Source organism: Schistocerca piceifrons, chromosome 6 (genome assembly GCF_021461385.2).
Source record: "Schistocerca piceifrons isolate TAMUIC-IGC-003096 chromosome 6, iqSchPice1.1, whole genome shotgun sequence".
In the NCBI taxonomy this organism is placed as follows: domain Eukaryota; kingdom Metazoa; phylum Arthropoda; class Insecta; order Orthoptera; family Acrididae; genus Schistocerca; species Schistocerca piceifrons.
The window spans coordinates 426,474,195-426,501,435 of record NC_060143.1 but is presented as its reverse complement, the minus strand read 5'-3'; the positions used below and the strand labels follow the sequence as shown (position 1 = coordinate 426,501,435).

At 41.9% G+C, this 27,241-nt stretch overlaps 10 non-coding genes across 10 annotated transcripts; all 10 read right to left on the bottom strand.

Moving 5' to 3' along the window:
* Positions 1–351: 351 nt before the first annotated feature.
* LOC124803815 lies at positions 352–458 on the bottom strand. The gene has a single exon (XR_007017291.1). It is a non-coding gene; the product is annotated as a U6 spliceosomal RNA (small nuclear RNA).
* Positions 459–2,945: 2,487 nt separating this feature from the next.
* Positions 2,946–3,052, bottom strand: LOC124803813. The gene has a single exon (XR_007017289.1). It is a non-coding gene; the product is annotated as a U6 spliceosomal RNA (small nuclear RNA).
* A 2,660-nt stretch (positions 3,053–5,712) lies between these two features.
* LOC124803821 lies at positions 5,713–5,819 on the bottom strand. Its single transcript, XR_007017296.1, has one exon. It is a non-coding gene; the product is annotated as a U6 spliceosomal RNA (small nuclear RNA).
* Positions 5,820–8,306: 2,487 nt separating this feature from the next.
* LOC124803818 lies at positions 8,307–8,413 on the bottom strand. Its single transcript, XR_007017293.1, has one exon. It is a non-coding gene; the product is annotated as a U6 spliceosomal RNA (small nuclear RNA).
* Positions 8,414–10,900: 2,487 nt separating this feature from the next.
* Positions 10,901–11,007, bottom strand: LOC124803799. The gene has a single exon (XR_007017276.1). It is a non-coding gene; the product is annotated as a U6 spliceosomal RNA (small nuclear RNA).
* A 2,487-nt stretch (positions 11,008–13,494) lies between these two features.
* Positions 13,495–13,601, bottom strand: LOC124803817. The gene has a single exon (XR_007017292.1). It is a non-coding gene; the product is annotated as a U6 spliceosomal RNA (small nuclear RNA).
* Positions 13,602–18,637: 5,036 nt separating this feature from the next.
* Positions 18,638–18,744, bottom strand: LOC124803825. The gene has a single exon (XR_007017300.1). It is a non-coding gene; the product is annotated as a U6 spliceosomal RNA (small nuclear RNA).
* Positions 18,745–21,231: 2,487 nt separating this feature from the next.
* Positions 21,232–21,338, bottom strand: LOC124803798. Its single transcript, XR_007017275.1, has one exon. It is a non-coding gene; the product is annotated as a U6 spliceosomal RNA (small nuclear RNA).
* Positions 21,339–23,825: 2,487 nt separating this feature from the next.
* LOC124803797 lies at positions 23,826–23,932 on the bottom strand. Its single transcript, XR_007017274.1, has one exon. It is a non-coding gene; the product is annotated as a U6 spliceosomal RNA (small nuclear RNA).
* Positions 23,933–26,419: 2,487 nt separating this feature from the next.
* Positions 26,420–26,526, bottom strand: LOC124803796. Its single transcript, XR_007017273.1, has one exon. It is a non-coding gene; the product is annotated as a U6 spliceosomal RNA (small nuclear RNA).
* Positions 26,527–27,241: the final 715 nt, after the last annotated feature.

Here is a 27,241-nt window from a genome sequence, read left to right as displayed (position 1 = left end):
AAGAGGCTTTTGCCTGTGCTAGGCTTAGTCTTAAACTGGCTGTGATTTGTGTCAGGTTTGTGAATGAGCTGAAGGGGTGCTAGTGACATGTACTTGTGTCAGTGTAGTTGTGTTTTTGGTGTGCTTGCTGAGTTGTTATTAGAGTGACATTTTAGATGTGCATTGGTGATGTAAGGGATAGGTTTATTGCCAGTTTTATCATGTTCTGTTGTGAATGAAAGAGAGTGGAGGAGAACTGCGTAAATGGACAGCATAGTTTGTGACAAGTGGGTGCAGATATGAAGCGAAACTTGTGTAGGTGGCTTAGGGTATTAGCAGCTGATGTGAGACATGAGAGAGTGAGATTGCGAAAAAAATGTGGAACGCTTCACGATTTTGCGTGTCATCCTTGCGCAGGGGCCACGCTAATCTTCTCTGTATCGTTCCAATTTTAGTATATGTACTGCCGAAGCGAGTACATTCGAGGAGCCCTCCTAAATTGTATATACAGTTATGTCGTCGCGTCAAATATGGTTCGGCTTGGACGTAGCTTTACGCAGCTCTGGCGAGGAACACAAGGCCTGCTGAGTGCTAATCTGTGCATTAATTACTGCGAGGTGTCGTTCTTACTAAGTGGCAGCTCTGTTAACTGTATTATTTGGCAGTATTGGATGTAAAACTTAGATCGTAGAGTCGCTTGCTCTCGCAGCATCCACCCAGAGCAGCAGCAGCAGGTTCACACAGCTGCCGCTAGGCGGCAGCAAGACGTGATGGCACGTATTGTCGCCATGTTCTCACATTCCGAGTTTAGTGTCTTATAGGCATACCTATGAAACACACTTCTCTAATGTGTGGGATAAATGGCGCTGATTGGAGCTGGTAGCAGGTCTTGAAGACTCTCAAAACAAGCGAATATTTTTGCGAAACTGTCTTCACTGCTAACACAAATCGCATTACTCTTTCAGTGGTACTTTCTCACGATACTAATCGATTTAATGACAGAGTGCAAGGCAACTTTTAACTCACACATCAAGTACAGCACAAGAAGACACAGTGTGTGACCATGTAAATGATTGAGTAACTCCTATTCATCCAATGGCGCCAGAAGACAATAGTGACTGCAAAAAAAGACACAGTAGCCTCACGAACCATTAAAAACACCATTCATATTGCACACTTTGAAACACAGCAGTGTAGGTCACTACTAGCGCATGGATGGGTGAATGCGAGTTTTGTGAGGTAGTAGTAGGAATGATGGACATAGTTCCGTTTTCAGTACAATACCAGGTGATATATTTGTGTTGATCCAAGTTTACACAGGGCAGGTCTACTTGGCAACAGTGAAACACTGTGATGGAGATGTGTGAATGAGCCTAAAATGTTGAGGGGACATGTGGTAAGAGAAACCAGGTTAGCATTGTGTTAGTAGCTGTAGTTATGTTCCTGTGACATGTCAGTCAGATGTAATCCAGTTTGGTGAATGTTGTTATTACAGGAAGAATTGCTAGTGCAAAACAAAGAGTGATAGATTTAGTATCTGAAAGCAGTTAATAACTGAGTAGCTACTGGTGTCATGTGACACAAACTGGTTTGTGATGTTGCTGTCTATTCCAAAATCCTGAAGCTTGCTATTGTTTTGTGTCTTGACTGCCTCTGTATCTGCTTATGTGCTAGAGCTTCTGTGTATGTGACATGATGAATATTGCATGCAGGGTTTGTTCAATCTTTCTGCTAGACACAGAATGAGAGGTGCATCAGCTGTAATTGTGAACAGCATCGACTTGTATGACATTGATGGGATTCAAAGTGCTGTCAAAATAGTAGAGCCTCACATCTAAATACTATATGTTAATACTAGCATACTGGTCTGCTTTCTAAACACTTCAGTGTTGTGGTATTCATTGGCTGACACTTTTGAATTTAATTTAGGTAACTATATGTAGTGGCAGATTGCCAGACATGTGGGAAAATACTTTGTGCGTCACACCAGTGAAATTTGTACATGACATGCTTGTGCAACACAGATTTGCTGTAATAGTTGGTTTTTAGGTGAAGGGCAGTGGCTTATTACACAGGCAGATATGCTTCAGTTAAGAATCTGATGAGGTGTCACCTGCAGTCTGTATTATGAGGCTGCAGCTGGATAGCAAGGCCACTAGGAAAGTTACTTGAAACATAATGTTAAATGAACTTCCTGTAAAGGGGTAGCTTGCACTCTTAATGATTAAAGAGACATCTTCCTTCACATGTTTATTTATGCTGCTGAAACAATTATGGCATCAGCTGCAGCCATGAAGATGAATAAAGTTAAATGTTGTGGGTCTGTGTGCAGTCAGTATGTGATAGTGGCATACAGGCACCAGAAGCTTTGTAGGCGTTAGAGAAAAATAAATATTAGGTAATGCAAGCTAATTTTAGAGCGCTAGAGTGTATTTAAGCAGTAGTGTGAGTGAAAGTATGTGAGTGAGAAAGATTTGGAACATGCAGCTATCTTGTGTAAAGTTGATGTAAGGTTTCCAAATGTTGTGTGTGGCAGTAGGTGTGTGTTATGAAATGACGTGATTGAGACAGTAGGAAGAGATGTTGTGACAGCAGAGTGTGATACTGAGGAAGAGAAGAGGCTTTTGCCTGTGCTAGGCTTAGTCTTAGACTGGCTGTGATTTGTGTCAGGTTTGTGAATGAGCTGAAGGGGTGCTAGTGACATGTACTTGTGTCAGTGTAGTTGTGTTTTTGGTGTGCTTGCTGAGTTGTTATTGGAGTGACATTTTAGATGTGCATTGGTGATGTAAGGGATAGGTTTATTGCCAGTTTTATCATGTTCTGTTGTGAATGAAAGAGAGTGGAGGAGAACTGCGTAAATGGACAGCATAGTTTGTGACAAGTGGGTGCAGATATGAAACGAAACTTGTGTAGGTGGCTGAGGGTATTAGCAGCTGATGTGAGACATGAGAGAGTGAGATTGCGAAAAAAATGTGGAACGCTTCACGATTTTGCGTGTCATCCTTGCGCAGGGGCCATGCTAATCTTCTCTGTATCGTTCCAATTTTAGTACATGTACCGCCGAAGCGAGTACATTCGAGGAGCCCTCTGAAATAGTATATATAGTTATGGCGTCGCGTCAAATATGGTTCGGCTTGGACGTAGCTTTACGCAGCTCTGGCGAGGAACACAAGGCCTGCCGAGTGCTAATCTGTGCAATAGAATTTCCCACAGAGCATAATGTAATCATCGCCAGCACCTTGCTTAAGAATCATGAAAGAATAATATATATTTGGAACAGTTTTCGAAACCAGATTTTAAATTGTAAGGCATTTCCTGGTGCAGACGCAAACCTGACTGAAGACTGTCAATAGCAAGAAAAGCGTTCTGAAAAAGAAAATTTGTTCACACCGAATATAAATGCTAATGGTTGGATACTATTTTACAAAGGTATTTGTGCGGAGTGCAGCCTTGTACGTAAGTGAAACGTGGACGATGAACAGTTCTGTCAAGAAGACAATGGACGCTTTCAAAACGTGGTGATTCATAAGAATGCTGAACATTAGATACGAGGATCGTGTGACTAAAGAAGAGGTACGGAATTAAATAGAGGAGGAAGAGGAAATTACGGCACAACTTTGACAACAATAGGGGTTAGTTGACAGGGCGTATTATGGGGCGTCAAAGAGTGAGGACAAAGGGGTTGGGTGATAGTATTCTGATAATAATCATCTGTTGAAATACTGTTCTACTATTTTATCTATTAATGTAAGCAGTGAATTTACTCTTCCATGCACTCCTTAAAACGTTTAAACCAAAACTGAAATCAGCTGAATACCAAATCTTTCAACCACTGTCTGACAACTACTGGATTCACTTTCAACTTTCTATAACTATCACTGGCTAGCCACACACACATACAGATATATATGGAGAACAAAAATAAACAAACATTAGTTTTCAGCATATAATTCTGCAGGTTGCCAACATGTACATAAACAAACCAGACAGGAAGGGACATGAGGTGAACACACTGTAGTTACGACTTTAAATCAGAGTGTTCGGTAAAACGTCTACTGCTAGTGACAGAAGAAAAAAGAGCGAACATGAAAATGTGCTTATGTTCCATAATCTAAGTTTTAGTTCAACCTCCAGCATGTGACCAGGTGAGGGGAAACGTATATGTCCGCTAAAAACTCAATTCACTGTAAGTAATCAGTCATTCACGTAAAAAAAGATGTGAACTGTTTTATAATCTGCAAGTATCACAGATCAAAACAAAACTGAGTCATTCTAGATTCCACCGAAGATGCCTTAAAGTAAAAGGCGAAACGCGTCTTGAATCAGTAAAGTACACTGGATAAAGAAAAAAGAAAGGAAATAATCAATAGCTCTACATATTTAGTAAATTACGTCTTATGACATACCAGCAAATTAGTTTCGGTTTAACTTCTCATTCGACACGCTATTAATGCCATTTAAAAAAATTCATCTATCCCTTCTGAAAAACTGTAGTTACTTTCATATCTCGGTATATAAACAGATTTAGGATATTTATCATGCGACGAAATACATGAGTTTTTACAAGTTATCGTTTGCAAAAAAAACACATTTCGATTTCTTGAACCGTTTACGAAATTTGCGGTTAATACAACCACATGGTTTACGACGAGCAGGACGAAGTACCGGTCGCGTCGCGAGCAACCCGCGAGCGGTGACGGCACAGCCCGTCCCCCGACATATCAGTCAATATCTCGAGAACGGTGATAGCTATCGATCTGCTCTCAGCTTTAAAAACAATTTCGATATGTTGACTAAATTTCATACGCAATAATGTATTACCTAAAATGAACTGTACGCAAAGTCCACACAATGCGTTTTTACCTCTGCACACTCATTAAAATTTCGTGTAAAGGTTTACGTAAATGCGATACAGCAAGTAACCACGACGAATAACGAAAACATAATGTTAAATGAACTTCCTGTAAAGGGGTAGCTTGCACACTTAATGATTAAAGAGACATCTTCCTTCACATGTTTATTTATGCTGCTGAAACAATTATGGCATCAGCTGCAGCCATGAAGATGAATAAAGTTAAATGTTGTGGGTCTGTGTGCAGTCAGTATGTGATAGTGGCATACAGGCACCAGAAGCTTTGTAGGCGTTAGAGAAAAATAAATATTAGGTAATGCAAGCTAATTTTAGAGCGCTAGAGTGTATTTAAGCAGTAGTGTGAGTGAAAGTATGTGAGTGAGAAAGATTTGGAACATGCAGCTATCTTGTGTAAAGTTGATGTAAGGTTTCCAAATGTTGTGTGTGGCAGTAGGTGTGTGTTATGAAATGACGTGATTGAGACAGTAGGAAGAGATGTTGTGACAGCAGAGTGTGATACTGAGGAAGAGAAGAGGCTTTTGCCTGTGCTAGGCTTAGTCTTAGACTGGCTGTGATTTGTGTCAGGTTTGTGAATGAGCTGAAGGGGTGCTAGTGACATGTACTTGTGTCAGTGTAGTTGTGGTTTTGGTGTGCTTGCTGAGTTGTTATTAGAGTGACATTTTAGATGTGCATTGGTGATGTAAGGGATAGGTTTATTGCCAGTTTTATCATGTTCTGTTGTGAATGAAAGAGAGTGGAGGAGAACTGCGTAAATGGACAGCATAGTTTGTGACAAGTGGGTGCAGATATGAAGCGAAACCTGTGTAGGTGGCTGAGGGTATTAGCAGCTGATGTGAGACATGAGAGAGTGAGATTGCGAAAAAAATGTGGAACGCTTCACGATTTTGCGTGTCATCCTTGCGCAGGGGCCATGCTAAGCTTCTCTGTATCGTTCCAATTTTAGTATATGTACCGCCGAAGCGAGTACATTCGAGGGGCCCTCTGAAATTGTATATATAGTTATGGCGTCGCGTCAAATATGGTTCGGCTTGGACGTAGCTTTACGCAGCTCTGGCGAGGAACACAAGGCCTGCTGAGTGCTAATCTGTGAATTACTTACTGCGAGGTGTCGTTCTTAGTAAGTGGCAGCTCTGTTAACTGTATTATTTGGCAGTATTGGATGTAAAACTTAGATCGTAGCGTCGCTTGCTCTCGCAGCATCCACCCAGAGCAGCAGCAGCAGGTTCACACAGCTGCCGATAGGCGGCAGCAAGACGTGATGGCACGTATTGTCGCCATGTTCTCACATTCCGAGTTTAGTGTCTTATAGGCATACCTATGAAACACACTTCTCTAATGTGTGGGATAAATGGCGCTGATTGGAGCTGGTAGCAGGTCTTGAAGACTCTCAAAACAAGCGAATATTTTTGCGAAACTGTCTTCACTGCTAACACAAATTGCACTACTCCTTCAGTGGTACTTTCTCACGATACTAATCGATTTAATGACAGAGTGCAAGGCAACTTTTAACTCACACATCAAGTACAGCACAAGAAGACACAGTGTGTGACCATGTAAATTATTGAGTAACTCCTATTCATCCAATGGCGCCCGAAGACAATAGTGACTGCAAAAAGAGACACAGTAGCCTCACGAACCATCAAAAACACCATTCATATTGCACACTTTGAAACACAGCAGTGTAGGTCACTACTAGCGCATGGATGGGTGAATGCGAGTTGTGTGAGGTAGTAGTAGGAATGATGGACATAGTTCCGTTTTCAGTACAATACCAGGTGATATATTTGTGTTGATCCAAGTTTACACAGGGCAGGTCTACTTGGCAACAGTGAAACACTGTGATGGAGATGTGTGAATGACCCTAAAATGTTGAGGGGACATGTGGTAAGAGAAACCAGGATAGCATTGTGTTAGTAGCTGTAGTTATGTTCCTGTGAAATGTCAATCAGATGTAATCCAGTTTGGTGAATGTTGTTATTACAGGAAGAATTGCTAGTGCAGAACAAAGAGTGATAGATTTAGTATCTGAAAGCAGTTAATAACTGAGTAGCTACTGGTGTCATGTGACACAAACTGGTTTGTGATGTTGCTGTCTATTCCAAAATCCTGAAGCTTGCTAGTGTTTTGTGTCTTGACTGCCCCTGTATCTGCTTATGTGCTAGAGCTTCTGTGTATGTGACATGATGAATATTGCATGCAGGGTTTGTCCAATCTTTCTGCTAGACACAGGATGAGAGGTGCATCAGCTGTAATTGTGAACAGCATCGACTTGTATGACATTGATGGGATTCAAAGTGCTGTCAAAATAGTAGAGCCTCACATCTAAATACTATATGTTAATACTAGCATACTGGTCTGCTTTCTAAACACTTCAGTGTTGTGGTATTCATTGGCTGACACTTTTGAATTTAATTTAGGTAACTATATGTAGTGGCAGATTGCCAGACATGTGGGAAAATACTTTGTGCGTCACACCAGTGAAATTTGTACATGACATGCTTGTGCACCACAGATTTGCTGTAATAGTTGGTTTTTAGGTGAAGGGCAGTGGCTTATTACACAGGCAGATATGCTTCAGTTAAGAATCTGATGAGGTGTCACCTGCAGTCTGTATTATGAGGCTGCAGCTGGATAGCAAGGCCACTAGGAAAGTTACTTGAAACATAATGTTAAATGAACTTCCTGTAAAGGGGTAGCCTGCACACTTAATGATTAAAGAGACATCTTCCTTCCCATGTTTATTTATGGTGCTGAAACAATTATGGCGTCAGCTGCGGCCATGAAGATGAATAAAGTTAAATGTTGTGGGTCTGTGTGCAGTCAGTATGTGATAGTGGCATACAGGCACCAGAAGCTTTGTAGGCGTTAGAGAAAAATAAATATTAGGTAATGCAAGCTAATTTTAGAGCGCTAGAGTGTATTTAAGCAGTAGTGTGAGTGAAAGTATGTGAGTGAGAAAGATTTGGAACATGCAGCTATCTTGTGTAAAGTTGATGTAAGGTTTCCAAATGTTGTGTGTGGCAGTAGGTGTGTGTTATGAAATGACGTGATTGAGACAGTAGGAAGAGATGTTGTGACAGCAGAGTGTGATACTGAGGAAGAGAAGAGGCTTTTGCCTGTGCTAGGCTTAGTCTTAGACTGGCTGTGATTTGTGTCAGGTTTGTGAATGAGCTGAAGGGGTGCTAGTGACATGTACTTGTGTCAGTGTAGTTGTGGTTTTGGTGTGCTTGCTGAGTTGTTATTAGAGTGACATTTTAGATGTGCATTGGTGATGTAAGGGATAGGTTTATTGCCAGTTTTATCATGTTCTGTTGTGAATGAAAGAGAGTGGAGGAGAACTGCGTAAATGGACAGCATAGTTTGTGACAAGTGGGTGCAGATATGAAGCGAAACCTGTGTAGGTGGCTGAGGGTATTAGCAGCTGATGTGAGACATGAGAGAGTGAGATTGCGAAAAAAATGTGGAACGCTTCACGATTTTGCGTGTCATCCTTGCGCAGAGGCCATGCTAATCTTCTCTGTATCGTTCCAATTTTAGTATATGTACCGCCGAAGCGAGTACACTCGAGGAGCCCTCTGAAATTGTATATATAGTTATGGCGTCGCGTCAAATATGGTTCGGCTTGGACGTAGCTTTACGCAGCTCTGGCGAGGAACACAAGGCCTGCCGAGTGCTAATCTGTGCATTAATTACTGCGAGGTGTCGTTCTTAGTAAGTGGCAGCTCTGTTAACTGTATTATTTGGCAGTATTGGATGTAAAACGTAGATCGTAGAGTCGCTTGCTCTCGCAGCATCCACCCAGAGCAGCAGCAGCAGGTTCACACAGCTGCCGCTAGGCGGCAGCAAGACGTGATGGCACGTATTGTCGCCATGTTCTCACATTCCGAGTTTAGTGTCTTATAGGCATACCTATGAAACACACTTCTCTAATGTGTGGGATAAATGGCGCTGATTGGAGCTGGTAGCAGGTCTTGAAGACTCTCAAAACAAGCGAATATTTTTGCGAAACTGTCTTCACTGCTAACACAAATTGCATTACTCTTTCAGTGGTACTTTCTCACGATACTAATCTATTTAATGACAGAGTGCAAGGCAACTTTTAACTCACACATCAAGTACAGCACAAGAAGACACAGTGTGTGACCATCTAAATTATTGAGTAACTCCTATTCATCCAATGGCGCCAGAAGACAATAGTGACTACAAAAAGAGACACAGTAGCCTCTCGAACCATTAAAAACACCATTCATATTGCACACTTTGAAACACAGCAGTGTATGTCACTACTAGCGCATGGATGGGTGAATGCGAGTTGTGTGAGGTAGTAGTAGGAATGATGGACATAGTTCCGTTTTCAGTACAATACCAGGTGATATATTTGTGTTGATCCAAGTTTACACAGGGCAGGTCTACTTGGCAACAGTGAAACACTGTGTAAGAGATGTGTGAATGACCCTAAAATGTTGAGGGGACATGTGGTAAGAGAAACCAGGATAGCATTGTGTTAGTAGCTGTAGTTATGTTCCTGTGAAATGTCAATCAGATGTAATCCAGTTTGGTGAATGTTGTTATTACAGGAAGAATTGCTAGTGCAGAACAAAGAGTGATAGATTTAGTATCTGAAAGCAGTTAATAACTGAGTAGCTACTGGTGTCATGTGACACGAACTGGTTTGTGATGTTGCTGTCTATTCCAAAATCCTGAAGCTTGCTAGTGTTTTGTGTCTTGACTGCCCCTGTATCTGCTTATGTGCTAGAGCTTCTGTGTATGTGACATGATGAATATTGCATGCAGGGTTTGTCCAATCTTTCTGCTAGACACAGGATGAGAGGTGCATCAGCTGTAATTGTGAACAGCATCGACTTGTATGACATTGATGGGATTCAAAGTGCTGTCAAAATAGTAGAGCCTCACATCTAAATACTATATGTTAATACTAGCATACTGGTCTGCTTTCTAAACACTTCAGTGTTGTGGTATTCATTGGCTGACACTTTTGAATTTAATTTAGGTAACTATATGTAGTGGCAGATTGCCAGACATGTGGGAAAATACTTTGTGCGTCACACCAGTGAAATTTGTACATGACATGCTTGTGCACCACAGATTTGCTGTAATAGTTGGTTTTTAGGTGAAGGGCAGTGGCTTATTACACAGGCAGATATGCTTCAGTTAAGAATCTGATGAGGTGTCACCTGCAGTCTGTATTATGAGGCTGCAGCTGGATAGCAAGGCCACTAGGAAAGTTACTTGAAACATAATGTTAAATGAACTTCCTGTAAAGGGGTAGCCTGCACACTTAATGATTAAAGAGACATCTTCCTTCCCATGTTTATTTATGGTGCTGAAACAATTATGGCGTCAGCTGCGGCCATGAAGATGAATAAAGTTAAATGTTGTGGGTCTGTGTGCAGTCAGTATGTGATAGTGGCATACAGGCACCAGAAGCTTTGTAGGCGTTAGAGAAAAATAAATATTAGGTAATGCAAGCTAATTTTAGAGCGCTAGAGTGTATTTAAGCAGTAGTGTGAGTGAAAGTATGTGAGTGAGAAAGATTTGGAACATGCAGCTATCTTGTGTAAAGTTGATGTAAGGTTTCCAAATGTTGTGTGTGGCAGTAGGTGTGTGTTATGAAATGACGTGATTGAGACAGTAGGAAGAGATGTTGTGACAGCAGAGTGTGATACTGAGGAAGAGAAGAGGCTTTTGCCTGTGCTAGGCTTAGTCTTAGACTGGCTGTGATTTGTGTCAGGTTTGTGAATGAGCTGAAGGGGTGCTAGTGACATGTACTTGTGTCAGTGTAGTTGTGGTTTTGGTGTGCTTGCTGAGTTGTTATTAGAGTGACATTTTAGATGTGCATTGGTGATGTAAGGGATAGGTTTATTGCCAGTTTTATCATGTTCTGTTGTGAATGAAAGAGAGTGGAGGAGAACTGCGTAAATGGACAGCATAGTTTGTGACAAGTGGGTGCAGATATGAAGCGAAACCTGTGTAGGTGGCTGAGGGTATTAGCAGCTGATGTGAGACATGAGAGAGTGAGATTGCGAAAAAAATGTGGAACGCTTCACGATTTTGCGTGTCATCCTTGCGCAGGGGCCATGCTAATCTTCTCTGTATCGTTCCAATTTTAGTATATGTACCGCCGAAGCGAGTACATTCGAGGGGCCCTCTGAAATTGTATATATAGTTATGGCGTCGCGTCAAATATGGTTCGGCTTGGACGTAGCTTTACGCAGCTCTGGCGAGGAACACAAGGCCTGCTGAGTGCTAATCTGTGAATTACTTACTGCGAGGTGTCGTTCTTAGTAAGTGGCAGCTCTGTTAACTGTATTATTTGGCAGTATTGGATGTAAAACTTAGATCGTAGCGTCGCTTGCTCTCGCAGCATCCACCCAGAGCAGCAGCAGCAGGTTCACACAGCTGCCGATAGGCGGCAGCAAGACGTGATGGCACGTATTGTCGCCATGTTCTCACATTCCGAGTTTAGTGTCTTATAGGCATACCTATGAAACACACTTCTCTAATGTGTGGGATAAATGGCGCTGATTGGAGCTGGTAGCAGGTCTTGAAGACTCTCAAAACAAGCGAATATTTTTGCGAAACTGTCTTCACTGCTAACACAAATTGCACTACTCCTTCAGTGGTACTTTCTCACGATACTAATCGATTTAATGACAGAGTGCAAGGCAACTTTTAACTCACACATCAAGTACAGCACAAGAAGACACAGTGTGTGACCATGTAAATTATTGAGTAACTCCTATTCATCCAATGGCGCCCGAAGACAATAGTGACTGCAAAAAGAGACACAGTAGCCTCACGAACCATCAAAAACACCATTCATATTGCACACTTTGAAACACAGCAGTGTAGGTCACTACTAGCGCATGGATGGGTGAATGCGAGTTGTGTGAGGTAGTAGTAGGAATGATGGACATAGTTCCGTTTTCAGTACAATACCAGGTGATATATTTGTGTTGATCCAAGTTTACACAGGGCAGGTCTACTTGGCAACAGTGAAACACTGTGATGGAGATGTGTGAATGACCCTAAAATGTTGAGGGGACATGTGGTAAGAGAAACCAGGATAGCATTGTGTTAGTAGCTGTAGTTATGTTCCTGTGAAATGTCAATCAGATGTAATCCAGTTTGGTGAATGTTGTTATTACAGGAAGAATTGCTAGTGCAGAACAAAGAGTGATAGATTTAGTATCTGAAAGCAGTTAATAACTGAGTAGCTACTGGTGTCATGTGACACAAACTGGTTTGTGATGTTGCTGTCTATTCCAAAATCCTGAAGCTTGCTAGTGTTTTGTGTCTTGACTGCCCCTGTATCTGCTTATGTGCTAGAGCTTCTGTGTATGTGACATGATGAATATTGCATGCAGGGTTTGTCCAATCTTTCTGCTAGACACAGGATGAGAGGTGCATCAGCTGTAATTGTGAACAGCATCGACTTGTATGACATTGATGGGATTCAAAGTGCTGTCAAAATAGTAGAGCCTCACATCTAAATACTATATGTTAATACTAGCATACTGGTCTGCTTTCTAAACACTTCAGTGTTGTGGTATTCATTGGCTGACACTTTTGAATTTAATTTAGGTAACTATATGTAGTGGCAGATTGCCAGACATGTGGGAAAATACTTTGTGCGTCACACCAGTGAAATTTGTACATGACATGCTTGTGCACCACAGATTTGCTGTAATAGTTGGTTTTTAGGTGAAGGGCAGTGGCTTATTACACAGGCAGATATGCTTCAGTTAAGAATCTGATGAGGTGTCACCTGCAGTCTGTATTATGAGGCTGCAGCTGGATAGCAAGGCCACTAGGAAAGTTACTTGAAACATAATGTTAAATGAACTTCCTGTAAAGGGGTAGCCTGCACACTTAATGATTAAAGAGACATCTTCCTTCCCATGTTTATTTATGGTGCTGAAACAATTATGGCGTCAGCTGCGGCCATGAAGATGAATAAAGTTAAATGTTGTGGGTCTGTGTGCAGTCAGTATGTGATAGTGGCATACAGGCACCAGAAGCTTTGTAGGCGTTAGAGAAAAATAAATATTAGGTAATGCAAGCTAATTTTAGAGCGCTAGAGTGTATTTAAGCAGTAGTGTGAGTGAAAGTATGTGAGTGAGAAAGATTTGGAACATGCAGCTATCTTGTGTAAAGTTGATGTAAGGTTTCCAAATGTTGTGTGTGGCAGTAGGTGTGTGTTATGAAATGACGTGATTGAGACAGTAGGAAGAGATGTTGTGACAGCAGAGTGTGATACTGAGGAAGAGAAGAGGCTTTTGCCTGTGCTAGGCTTAGTCTTAGACTGGCTGTGATTTGTGTCAGGTTTGTGAATGAGCTGAAGGGGTGCTAGTGACATGTACTTGTGTCAGTGTAGTTGTGGTTTTGGTGTGCTTGCTGAGTTGTTATTAGAGTGACATTTTAGATGTGCATTGGTGATGTAAGGGATAGGTTTATTGCCAGTTTTATCATGTTCTGTTGTGAATGAAAGAGAGTGGAGGAGAACTGCGTAAATGGACAGCATAGTTTGTGACAAGTGGGTGCAGATATGAAGCGAAACCTGTGTAGGTGGCTGAGGGTATTAGCAGCTGATGTGAGACATGAGAGAGTGAGATTGCGAAAAAAATGTGGAACGCTTCACGATTTTGCGTGTCATCCTTGCGCAGAGGCCATGCTAATCTTCTCTGTATCGTTCCAATTTTAGTATATGTACCGCCGAAGCGAGTACACTCGAGGAGCCCTCTGAAATTGTATATATAGTTATGGCGTCGCGTCAAATATGGTTCGGCTTGGACGTAGCTTTACGCAGCTCTGGCGAGGAACACAAGGCCTGCCGAGTGCTAATCTGTGCATTAATTACTGCGAGGTGTCGTTCTTAGTAAGTGGCAGCTCTGTTAACTGTATTATTTGGCAGTATTGGATGTAAAACGTAGATCGTAGAGTCGCTTGCTCTCGCAGCATCCACCCAGAGCAGCAGCAGCAGGTTCACACAGCTGCCGCTAGGCGGCAGCAAGACGTGATGGCACGTATTGTCGCCATGTTCTCACATTCCGAGTTTAGTGTCTTATAGGCATACCTATGAAACACACTTCTCTAATGTGTGGGATAAATGGCGCTGATTGGAGCTGGTAGCAGGTCTTGAAGACTCTCAAAACAAGCGAATATTTTTGCGAAACTGTCTTCACTGCTAACACAAATTGCATTACTCTTTCAGTGGTACTTTCTCACGATACTAATCTATTTAATGACAGAGTGCAAGGCAACTTTTAACTCACACATCAAGTACAGCACAAGAAGACACAGTGTGTGACCATCTAAATTATTGAGTAACTCCTATTCATCCAATGGCGCCAGAAGACAATAGTGACTACAAAAAGAGACACAGTAGCCTCTCGAACCATTAAAAACACCATTCATATTGCACACTTTGAAACACAGCAGTGTATGTCACTACTAGCGCATGGATGGGTGAATGCGAGTTGTGTGAGGTAGTAGTAGGAATGATGGACATAGTTCCGTTTTCAGTACAATACCAGGTGATATATTTGTGTTGATCCAAGTTTACACAGGGCAGGTCTACTTGGCAACAGTGAAACACTGTGTAAGAGATGTGTGAATGACCCTAAAATGTTGAGGGGACATGTGGTAAGAGAAACCAGGATAGCATTGTGTTAGTAGCTGTAGTTATGTTCCTGTGAAATGTCAATCAGATGTAATCCAGTTTGGTGAATGTTGTTATTACAGGAAGAATTGCTAGTGCAGAACAAAGAGTGATAGATTTAGTATCTGAAAGCAGTTAATAACTGAGTAGCTACTGGTGTAATGTGACACGAACTGGTTTGTGATGTTGCTGTCTATTCCAAAATCCTGAAGCTTGCTAGTGTTTTGTGTCTTGACTGCCCCTGTATCTGCTTATGTGCTAGAGCTTCTGTGTATGTGACATGATGAATATTGCATGCAGGGTTTGTCCAATCTTTCTGCTAGACACAGGATGAGAGGTGCATCAGCTGTAATTGTGAACAGCATCGACTTGTATGACATTGATGGGATTCAAAGTGCTGTCAAAATAGTAGAGCCTCACATCTAAATACTATATGTTAATACTAGCATACTGGTCTGCTTTCTAAACACTTCAGTGTTGTGGTATTCATTGGCTGACACTTTTGAATTTAATTTAGGTAACTATATGTAGTGGCAGATTGCCAGACATGTGGGAAAATACTTTGTGCGTCACACCAGTGAAATTTGTACATGACATGCTTGTGCACCACAGATTTGCTGTAATAGTTGGTTTTTAGGTGAAGGGCAGTGGCTTATTACACAGGCAGATATGCTTCAGTTAAGAATCTGATGAGGTGTCACCTGCAGTCTGTATTATGAGGCTGCAGCTGGATAGCAAGGCCACTAGGAAAGTTACTTGAAACATAATGTTAAATGAACTTCCTGTAAAGGGGTAGCTTGCACACTTAATGATTAAAGAGACATCTTCCTTCACATGTTTATTTATGGTGCTGAAACAATTATGGCATCAGCTGCAGCCATGAAGATGAATAAAGTTAAATGTTGTGGGTCTGTGTGCAGTCAGTATGTGATAGTGGCATACAGGCACCAGAAGCTTTGTAGGCGTTAGAGAAAAATAAATATTAGGTAATGCAAGCTAATTTTAGAGCGCTAGAGTGTATTTAAGCAGTAGTGTGAGTGAAAGTATGTGAGTGAGAAAGATTTGGAACATGCAGCTATCTTGTGTAAAGTTGATGTAAGGTTTCCAAATGTTGTGTGTGGCAGTAGGTGTGTGTTATGAAATGACGTGATTGAGACAGTAGGAAGAGATGTTGTGACAGCAGAGTGTGATACTGAGGAAGAGAAGAGGCTTTTGCCTGTGCTAGGCTTAGTCTTAGACTGGCTGTGATTTGTGTCAGGTTTGTGAGTGAGCTGAAGGGGTGCTAGTGACATGTACTTGTGTCAGTGTAGTTGTGGTTTTGGTGTGCTTGCTGAGTTGTTATTAGAGTGACATTTTAGATGTGCATTGGTGATGTAAGGGATAGGTTTATTGCCAGTTTTATCATGTTCTGTTGTGAATGAAAGAGAGTGGAGTAGAACTGCGTAAATGGACAGCATAGTTTGTGACAAGTGGGTGCAGATATGAAGCGAAACTTGTGTAGGTGGCTGAGGGTATTAGCAGCTGATGTGAGACATGAGAGAGTGAGATTGCGAAAAAAACGTGGAATCTTCTCTGTATCGTTCCAATTTTAGTATATGTACCGCCGAAGCGAGTACATTCGAGGAGCCCTCAGAAATTGTATATATAGTTATGGCGTCGCGTCAAATATGGTTCGGCTTGGACGTAGCTTTACGCAGCTCTGGCGAGGAACACAAGGCCTGCCGAGTGCTAATCTGTGAATTAATTACTGCGAGGTGTCGTTCTTAGTAAGTGGCAGCTCTGTTAACTGTATTATTTGGCAGTATTGGATGTAAAACGTAGATCGTAGAGTCGCTTGCTCTCGCAGCATCCACCCAGAGCAGCAGCAGCAGGTTCACACAGCTGCCGCTAGGCGGCAGCAAGACGTGATGGCACGTATTGTCGCCATGTTCTCACATTCCGAGTTTAGTGTCTTATAGGCATACCTATGAAACACACTTCTCTAATGTGTGGGATAAATGGCGCTGATTGGGGCTGGTAGCAGGTCTTGAAGACTCTCAAAACAAGCGAATATTTTTGCGAAACTGTCTTCACTGCTAACACAAATTGCATTACTCTTTCAGTGGTACTTTCTCACGATACTAATCTATTTAATGACAGAGTGCAAGGCAACTTTTAACTCACACATCAAGTACAGCACAAGAAGACACAGTGTGTGACCATCTAAATTATTGAGCAACTCCTATTCATCCAATGGCGCCAGAAGACAATAGTGACTCCAAAAAGAGACACAGTAGCCTCACGAACCATTAAAAACACCATTCATATTGCACACTTTGAAACACAGCAGTGTAGGTCACTACTAGCGCATGGATGGGTGAATGCGAGTTGTGTGAGGTAGTAGTAGGAATGATGGACATAGTTCCGTTTTCAGTACAATACCAGGTGATATATTTGTGTTGATCCAAGTTTACACAGGGCAGGTCTACTTGGCAACAGTGAAACACTGTGATGGAGATGTGTGAATGAGCCTAAAATGTTGAGGGGACATGTGGTAAGAGAAACCAGGTTAGCATTGTGTTAGTAGCTGTAGTTATGTTCCTGTGAAATGTCAGTCAGATGTAATCCAGTTTGGTGAATGTTGTTATTACAGGAAGAATTGCTAGTGCAAAACAAAGAGTGATAGATTTAGTATCTGAAAGCAGTTAATAACTGAGTAGCTACTGGTGTCATGTGACACGAACTGGTTTGTGATGTTGCTGTCTATTCCAAAATCCTGAAGCTTGCTAGTGTTTTGTGTCTTGACTGCCCCTGTATCTGCTTATGTGCTAGAGCTTCTGTGTATGTGACATGATGAATATTGCATGCAGGGTTTGTCCAATCCTTCTGCTAGACACAGGATGAGAGGTGCATCAGCTGTAATTGTGAACAGCATCGACTTGTATGACATTGATGGGATTCAAAGTGCTGTCAAAATAGTAGAGCCTCACATCTAAATACTATATGTTAATACTAGCATACTGGTCTGCTTTCTAAACACTTCAGTGTTGTGGTATTCATTGGCTGACACTTTTGAATTTAATTTAGGTAACTATATGTAGTGGCAGATTGCCAGACATGTGGGAAAATACTTTGTGCGTCACACCAGTGAAATTTGTACATGACATGCTTGTGCACCACAGATTTGCTGTAATAGTTGGTTTTTAGGTGAAGGGCAGTGGCTTATTACACAGGCAGATATGCTTCAGTTAAGAATCTGATGAGGTGTCACCTGCAGTCTGTATTATGAGGCTGCAGCTGGATAGCAAGGCCACTAGGAAAGTTACTTGAAACATAATGTTAAATGAACTTCCTGTAAAGGGGTAGCCTGCACACTTAATGATTAAAGAGACATCTTCCTTCCCATGTTTATTTATGGTGCTGAAACAATTATGGCATCAGCTGCGGCCATGAAGATGAATAAAGTTAAATGTTGTGGGTCTGTGTGCAGTCAGTATGTGATAGTGGCATACAGGCACCAGAAGCTTTGTAGGCGTTAGAGAAAAATAAATATTAGGTAATGCAAGCTAATTTTAGAGCGCTAGAGTGTATTTAAGCAGTAGTGTGAGTGAAAGTATGTGAGTGAGAAAGATTTGGAACATGCAGCTATCTTGTGTAAAGTTGATGTAAGGTTTCCAAATGTTGTGTGTGGCAGTAGGTGTGTGTTATGAAATGACGTGATTGAGACAGTAGGAAGAGATGTTGTGACAGCAGAGTGTGATACTGAGGAAGAGAAGAGGCTTTTGCCTGTGCTAGGCTTAGTCTTAGACTGGCTGTGATTTGTGTCAGGTTTGTGAATGAGCTGAAGGGGTGCTAGTGACATGTACTTGTGTCAGTGTAGTTGTGGTTTTGGTGTGCTTGCTGAGTTGTTATTAGAGTGACATTTTAGATGTGCATTGGTGATGTAAGGGATAGGTTTATTGCCAGTTTTATCATGTTCTGTTGTGAATGAAAGAGAGTGGAGGAGAACTGCGTAAATGGACAGCATAGTTTGTGACAAGTGGGTGCAGATATGAAGCGAAACCTGTGTAGGTGGCTGAGGGTATTAGCAGCTGATGTGAGACATGAGAGAGTGAGATTGCGAAAAAAATGTGGAACGCTTCACGATTTTGCGTGTCATCGTTGCACAGGGGCCATGCTAATCTTCTCTGTATCGTTCCAATTTTAGTATATGTACCGCCGAAGCGAGTACATTCGAGGGGATCTCTGAAATTGTATATATAGTTATGGCGTCGCGTCAAATATGGTTCGGCTTGGACGTAGCTTTACGCAGCTCTGGCGAGGAACACAAGGCCTGCCGAGTGCTAATCTAGGAATTAATTACTGCGAGGTGTCGTTCTTAGTAAGTGGCAGCTCTGTTAACTGTATTATTTGGCAGTATTGGATGTAAAACTTAGATCGTAGAGTCGCTTGCTCTCGCAGCATCCACCCAGAGCAGCAGCAGCAGGTTCACACAGCTGCCGCTAGGCGGCAGCAAGACGTGATGGCACGTATTGTCGCCATGTTCTCACATTCCGAGTTTAGTGTCTTATAGGCATACCTATGAAACACACTTCTCTAATGTGTGGGATAAATGGCGCTGATTGGAGCTGGTAGCAGGTCTTGAAGACTCTCAAAACAAGCGAATATTTTTGCGAAACTGTCTTCACTGCTAACACAAATTGCACTACTCTTTCAGTGGTACTTTCTCACGATACTAATCGATTTAATGACAGAGTGCAAGGCAACTTTTAACTCACACATCAAGTACAGCACAAGAAGACACAGTGTGTGACCATGTAAATTATTGAGTAACTCCTATTCATCCAATGGCGCCCGAAGACAATAGTGACTGCAAAAAGAGACACAGTAGCCTCACGAACCATTAAAAACACCATTCATATTGCACACTTTGAAACACAGCGGTGTAGGTCACTACTAGCGCATGGATGGGTGAATGCGAGTTGTGTGAGGTAGTAGTAGGAATGATGGACATAGTTCCGTTTTCAGTACAATACCAGGTGATATATTTGTGTTGATCCAAGTTTACACAGGGCAGGTCTACTTGGCAACAGTGAAACACTGTGATGGAGATGTGTGAATGACCCTAAAATGTTGAGGGGACATGTGGTAAGAGAAACCAGGATAGCATTGTGTTAGTAGCTGTAGTTATGTTCCTGTGAAATGTCAATCAGATGTAATCCAGTTTGGTGAATGTTGTTATTACAGGAAGAATTGCTAGTGCAGAACAAAGAGTGATAGATTTAGTATCTGAAAGCAGTTAATAACTGAGTAGCTACTGGTGTCATGTGACACAAACTGGTTTGTGATGTTGCTGTCTATTCCAAAATCCTGAAGCTTGCTAGTGTTTTGTGTCTTGACTGCCCCGGTATCTGCTTATGTGCTAGAGCTTCTGTGTATGTGACATGATGAATATTGCATGCAGGGTTTGTCCAATCTTTCTGCTAGACACAGGATGAGAGGTGCATCAGCTGTAATTGTGAACAGCATCGACTTGTATGACATTGATGGGATTCAAAGTGCTGTCAAAATAGTAGAGCCTCACATCTAAATACTATATGTTAATACTAGCATACTGGTCTGCTTTCTAAACACTTCAGTGTTGTGGTATTCATTGGCTGACACTTTTGAATTTAATTTAGGTAACTATATGTAGTGGCAGATTGCCAGACATGTGGGAAAATACTTTGTGCGTCACACCAGTGAAATTTGTACATGACATGCTTGTGCACCACAGATTTGCTGTAATAGTTGGTTTTTAGGTGAAGGGCAGTGGCTTATTACACAGGCAGATATGCTTCAGTTAAGAATCTGATGAGGTGTCACCTGCAGTCTGTATTATGAGGCTGCAGCTGGATAGCAAGGCCACTAGGAAAGTTACTTGAAACATAATGTTAAATGAACTTCCTGTAAAGGGGTAGCTTGCACACTTAATGATTAAAGAGACATCTTCCTTCACATGTTTATTTATGCTGCTGAAACAATTATGGCATCAGCTGCAGCCATGAAGATGAATAAAGTTAAATGTTGTGGGTCTGTGTGCAGTCAGTATGTGATAGTGGCATACAGGCACCAGAAGCTTTGTAGGCGTTAGAGAAAAATAAATATTAGGTAATGCAAGCTAATTTTAGAGCGCTAGAGTGTATTTAAGCAGTAGTGTGAGTGAAAGTATGTGAGTGAGAAAGATTTGGAACATGCAGCTATCTTGTGTAAAGTTGATGTAAGGTTTCCAAATGTTGTGTGTGGCAGTAGGTGTGTGTTATGAAATGACGTGATTGAGACAGTAGGAAGAGATGTTGTGACAGCAGAGTGTGATACTGAGGAAGATAAGAGGCTTTTGCCTGTGCTAGGCTTAGTCTTAGACTGGCTGTGATTTGTGTCAGGTTTGTGAATGAGCTGAAGGGGTGCTAGTGACATGTACTTGTGTCAGTGTAGTTGTGGTTTTGGTGTGCTTGCTGAGTTGTTATTAGAGTGACATTTTAGATGTGCATTGGTGATGTAAGGGATAGGTTTATTGCCAGTTTTATCATGTTCTGTTGTGAATGAAAGAGAGTGGAGGAGAACTGCGTAAATGGACAGCATAGTTTGTGACAAGTGGGTGCAGATATGAAGCGAAACTTGTGTAGGTGGCTGAGGGTATTAGCAGCTGATGTGAGACATGAGAGAGTGAGATTGCGGAAAAAATGTGGAACGCTTCACGATTTTGCGTGTCATCCTTGCGCAGGGGCCATGCTAATCTTCTCTGTATCGTTCCAATTTTAGTATATGTACCGCCGAAGCGAGTACATTCGAGGGGCCCTCTGAAATTGTATATATAGTTATGGCGTCGCGTCAAATATGGTTCGGCTTGGACGTAGCTTTACGCAGCTCTGGCGAGGAACACAAGGCCTGCCGAGTGCTAATCTGTAAATTAATTACTGCGAGGTGTCGTTCTTAGTAAGTGGCAGCTCTGTTAACTGTATTATTTGGCAGTATTGGATGTAAAACGTAGATCGTAGAGTCGCTTGCTCTCGCAGCATCCACCCAGAGCAGCAGCAGCAGGTTCACACAGCTGCCGCTAGGCGGCAGCAAGACGTGATGGCACGTATTGTCGCCATGTTCTCACATTCCGAGTTTAGTGTCTTATAGGCATACCTATGAAACACACTTCTCTAATGTGTGGGATAAATGGCGCTGATTGGAGCTGGTAGCAGGTCTTGAAGACTCTCAAAACAAGCGAATATTTTTGCGAAACTGTCTTCACTGCTAACACAAACTGCATTACTCTTTCAGTGGTACTTTCTCACGATACTAATCGATTTAATGACAGAGTGCAAGGCAACTTTTAACTCACACATCAAGTACAGCACAAGAAGACACAGTGTGTGACCATGAAAATTATTGAGTAGCTCCAATTCATCCAATGGCGCCAGAAGACAATAGTGACTGCAAAAAGAGACACAGTAGCCTCACGAACCATTAAAAACACCATTCATATTGCACACTTTGAAACACAGCAGTGTAGGTCACTACTAGCGCATGGATGGGTGAATGCGAGTTGTGTGAGGTAGTAGTAGGAATGATGGACATAGTTCCGTTTTCAGTACAATACCAGGTGATATATTTGTGTTGATCCAAGTTTACACAGGGCAGGTCTACTTGGCAACAGTGAAACACTGTGATGGAGATGTGTGAATGAGCCTAAAATGTTGAGGGGACATGTGGTAAGAGAAACCAGGTTAGCATTGTGTTAGTAGCTGTAGTTATGTTCCTGTGAAATGTCAGTCAGATGTAATCCAGTTTGGTGAATGTTGTTATTACAGGAAGAATTGCTAGTGCAAAACAAAGAGTGATAGATTTAGTATCTGAAAGCAGTTAATAACTGAGTAGCTACTGGTGTCATGTGACACAAACTGGTTTGTGATGTTGCTGTCTATTCCAAAATCCTGAAGCTTGCTAGTGTTTTGTGTCTTGACTGCCTCTGTATCTGCTTATGTGCTAGAGCTTCTGTGTATGTGACATGATGAATATTGCATGCAGGGTTTGTCCAATCTTTCTGCTAGACACAGGATGAGAGGTGCATCAGCTGTAATTGTGAACAGCATCGACTTGTATGACATTGATGGGATTCAAAGTGCTGTCAAAATAGTAGAGCCTCACATCTAAATACTATATGTTAATACTAGCATACTGGTCTGCTTTCTAAACACTTCAGTGTTGTGGTATTCATTGGCTGACACTTTTGAATTTAATTTAGGTAACTATATGTAGTGGCAGATTGCCAGACATGTGGGAAAATACTTTGTGCGTCACACCAGTGAAATTTGTACATGACATGCTTGTGCACCACAGATTTGCTGTAATAGTTGGTTTTTAGGTGAAGGGCAGTGGCTTATTACACAGGCAGATATGCTTCAGTTAAGAATCTGATGAGGTGTCACCTGCAGTCTGTATTATGAGGCTGCAGCTGGATAGCAAGGCCACTAGGAAAGTTACTTGAAACATAATGTTAAATGAACTTCCTGTAAAGGGGTAGCTTGCACACTTAATGATTAAAGAGACATCTTCCTTCACATGTTTATTTATGCTGCTGAAACAATTATGGCATCAGCTGCAGCCATGAAGATGAATAAAGTTAAATGTTGTGGGTCTGTGTGCAGTCAGTATGTGATAGTGGCATACAGGCACCAGAAGCTTTGTAGGCGTTAGAGAAAAATAAATATTAGGTAATGCAAGCTAATTTTAGAGCGCTAGAGTGTATTTAAGCAGTAGTGTGAGTGAAAGTATGTGAGTGAGAAAGATTTGGAACATGCAGCTATCTTGTGTAAAGTTGATGTAAGGTTTCCAAATGTTGTGTGTGGCAGTAGGTGTGTGTTATGAAATGACGTGATTGAGACAGTAGGAAGAGATGTTGTGACAGCAGAGTGTGATACTGAGGAAGAGAAGAGGCTTTTGCCTGTGCTAGGCTTAGTCTTAGACTGGCTGTGATTTGTGTCAGGTTTGTGAATGAGCTGAAGGGGTGCTAGTGACATGTACTTGTGTCAGTGTAGTTGTGGTTTTGGTGTGCTTGCTGAGTTGTTATTAGAGTGACATTTTAGATGTGCATTGGTGATGTAAGGGATAGGTTTATTGCCAGTTTTATCATGTTCTGTTGTGAATGAAAGAGAGAGGAGGAGAACTGCGTAAATGGACAGCATAGTTTGTGACAAGTGGGTGCAGATATGAAGCGAAACTTGGGTAGGTGGCTGAGGGTATTAGCAGCTGATGTGAGACATGAGAGAGTGAGATTGCGAAAAAAATGTGGAACGCTTCACGATTTTGCGTGTCATCCTTGCGCAGGGGCCATGCTAATCTTCTCTGTATCGTTCCAATTTTAGTATATGTACCGCCGAAGCGAGTACATTCGAGGGGCCCTCTGAAATTGTATATATAGTTATGGCGTCGCGTCAAATATGGTTCGGCTTGGACGTAGCTTTACGCAGCTCTGGCGAGGAACACAAGGCCTGCCGAGTGCTAATCTGTGAATTACTTACTGCGAGGTGTCGTTCTTAGTAAGTGGCAGCTCTGTTAACTGTATTATTTGGCAGTATTGGATGTAAAACTTAGATCGTAGCGTCGCTTGCTCTCGCAGCATCCACCCAGAGCAGCAGCAGCAGGTTCACACAGCTGCCGCTAGGCGGCAGCAAGACGTGATGGCACGTATTGTCGCCATGTTCTCACATTCCGAGTTTAGTGTCTTATAGGCATACCTATGAAACACACTTCTCTAATGTGTGGGATAAATGGCGCTGATTGGAGCTGGTAGCAGGTCTTGAAGACTCTCAAAACAAGCGAATATTTTTGCGAAACTGTCTTCACTGCTAACACAAATTGCACTACTCTTTCAGTGGTACTTTCTCACGATACTAATCTATTTAATGACAGAGTGCAAGGCAACTTTTAACTCACACATCAAGTACAGCACAAGAAGACACAGTGTGTGACCATCTAAATTATTGAGCAACTCCTATTCATCCAATGGCGCCAGAAGACAATAGTGACTGCAAAAAGAGACACAGTAGCCTCACGAACCATCAAAAACATCATTCATATTGCACACTTTGAAACACAGCAGTGTAGGTCACTACTAGCGCATGGATGGGTGAATGCGAGTTGTGTGAGGTAGTAGTAGGAATGATGGACATAGTTCCGTTTTCAGTACAATACCAGGTGATATATTTGTGTTGATCCAAGTTTACACAGGGCAGGTCTACTTGGCAACAGTGAAACACTGTGATGGAGATGTGTGAATGACCCTAAAATGTTGAGGGGACATGTGGTAAGAGAAACCAGGATAGCATTGTGTTAGTAGCTGTAGTTATGTTCCTGTGAAATGTCAATCAGATGTAATCCAGTTTGGTGAATGTTGTTATTACAGGAAGAATTGCTAGTGCAGAACAAAGAGTGATAGATTTAGTATCTGAAAGCAGTTAATAACTGAGTAGCTACTGGTGTCATGTGACACAAACTGGTTTGTGATGTTGCTGTCTATTCCAAAATCCTGAAGCTTGCTAGTGTTTTGTGTCTTGACTGCCCCTGTATCTGCTTATGTGCTAGAGCTTCTGTGTATGTGACATGATGAATATTGCATGCAGGGTTTGTCCAATCTTTCTGCTAGACACAGGATGAGAGGTGCATCAGCTGTAATTGTGAACAGCATCGACTTGTATGACATTGATGGGATTCAAAGTGCTGTCAAAATAGTAGAGCCTCACATCTAAATACTATATGTTAATACTAGCATACTGGTCTGCTTTCTAAACACTTCAGTGTTGTGGTATTCATTGGCTGACACTTTTGAATTTAATTTAGGTAACTATATGTAGTGGCAGATTGCCAGACATGTGGGAAAATACTTTGTGCGTCACACCAGTGAAATTTGTACATGACATGCTTGTGCACCACAGATTTGCTGTAATAGTTGGTTTTTAGGTGAAGGGCAGTGGCTTATTACACAGGCAGATATGCTTCAGTTAAGAATCTGATGAGGTGTCACCTGCAGTCTGTATTATGAGGCTGCAGCTGGATAGCAAGGCCACTAGGAAAGTTACTTGAAACATAATGTTAAATGAACTTCCTGTAAAGGGGTAGCTTGCACACTTAATGATTAAAGAGACATCTTCCTTCACATGTTTATTTATGCTGCTGAAACAATTATGGCATCAGCTGCAGCCATGAAGATGAATAAAGTTAAATGTTGTGGGTCTGTGTGCAGTCAGTATGTGATAGTGGCATACAGGCACCAGAAGCTTTGTAGGCGTTAGAGAAAAATAAATATTAGGTAATGCAAGCTAATTTTAGAGCGCTAGAGTGTATTTAAGCAGTAGTGTGAGTGAAAGTATGTGAGTGAGAAAGATTTGGAACATGCAGCTATCTTGTGTAAAGTTGATGTAAGGTTTCCAAATGTTGTGTGTGGCAGTAGGTGTGTGTTATGAAATGACGTGATTGAGACAGTAGGAAGAGATGTTGTGACAGCAGAGTGTGATACTGAGGAAGAGAAGAGGCTTTTGCCTGTGCTAGGCTTAGTCTTAGACTGGCTGTGATTTGTGTCAGGTTTGTGAATGAGCTGAAGGGGTGCTAGTGACATGTACTTGTGTCAGTGTAGTTGTGGTTTTGGTGTGCTTGCTGAGTTGTTATTAGAGTGACATTTTAGATGTGCATTGGTGATGTAAGGGATAGGTTTATTGCCAGTTTTATCATGTTCTGTTGTGAATGAAAGAGAGTGGAGGAGAACTGCGTAAATGGACAGCATAGTTTGTGACAAGTGGGTGCAGATATGAAGCGAAACTTGTGTAGGTGGCTGAGGGTATTAGCAGCTGATGTGAGACATGAGAGAGTGAGATTGCGAAAAAAATGTGGAACGCTTCACGATTTTGCGTGTCATCCTTGCGCAGGGGCCATGCTAATCTTCTCTGTATCGTTCCAATTTTAGTATATGTACCGCCGAAGCGAGTACATTCGAGGGGCCCTCTGAAATTGTATATATAGTTATGGCGTCGCGTCAAATATGGTTCGGCTTGGACGTAGCTTTACGCAGCTCTGGCGAGGAACACAAGGCCTGCCGAGTGCTAATCTGTAAATTAATTACTGCGAGGTGTCGTTCTTAGTAAGTGGCAGCTCTGTTAACTGTATTATTTGGCAGTATTGGATGTAAAACGTAGATCGTAGAGTCGCTTGCTCTAGCAGCATCCACCCAGAGCAGCAGCAGCAGGTTCACACAGCTGCCGCTAGGCGGCAGCAAGACGTGATGGCACGTATTGTCGCCATGTTCTCACATTCCGAGTTTAGTGTCTTATAGGCATACCTATGAAACACACTTCTCTAATGTGTGGGATAAATGGCGCTGATTGGAGCTGGTAGCAGGTCTTGAAGACTCTCAAAACAAGCGAATATTTTTGCGAAACTGTCTTCACTGCTAACACAAATTGCATTACTCTTTCAGTGGTACTTTCTCACGATACTAATCTATTTAATGACAGAGTGCAAGGCAACTTTTAACTCACACATCAAGTACAGCACAAGAAGACACAGTGTGTGACCATCTAAATTATTGAGCAACTCCTATTCATCCAATGGCGCCAGAAGACAATAGTGACTCCAAAAAGAGACACAGTAGCCTCACGAACCATTAAAAACACCATTCATATTGCACACTTTGAAACACAGCAGTG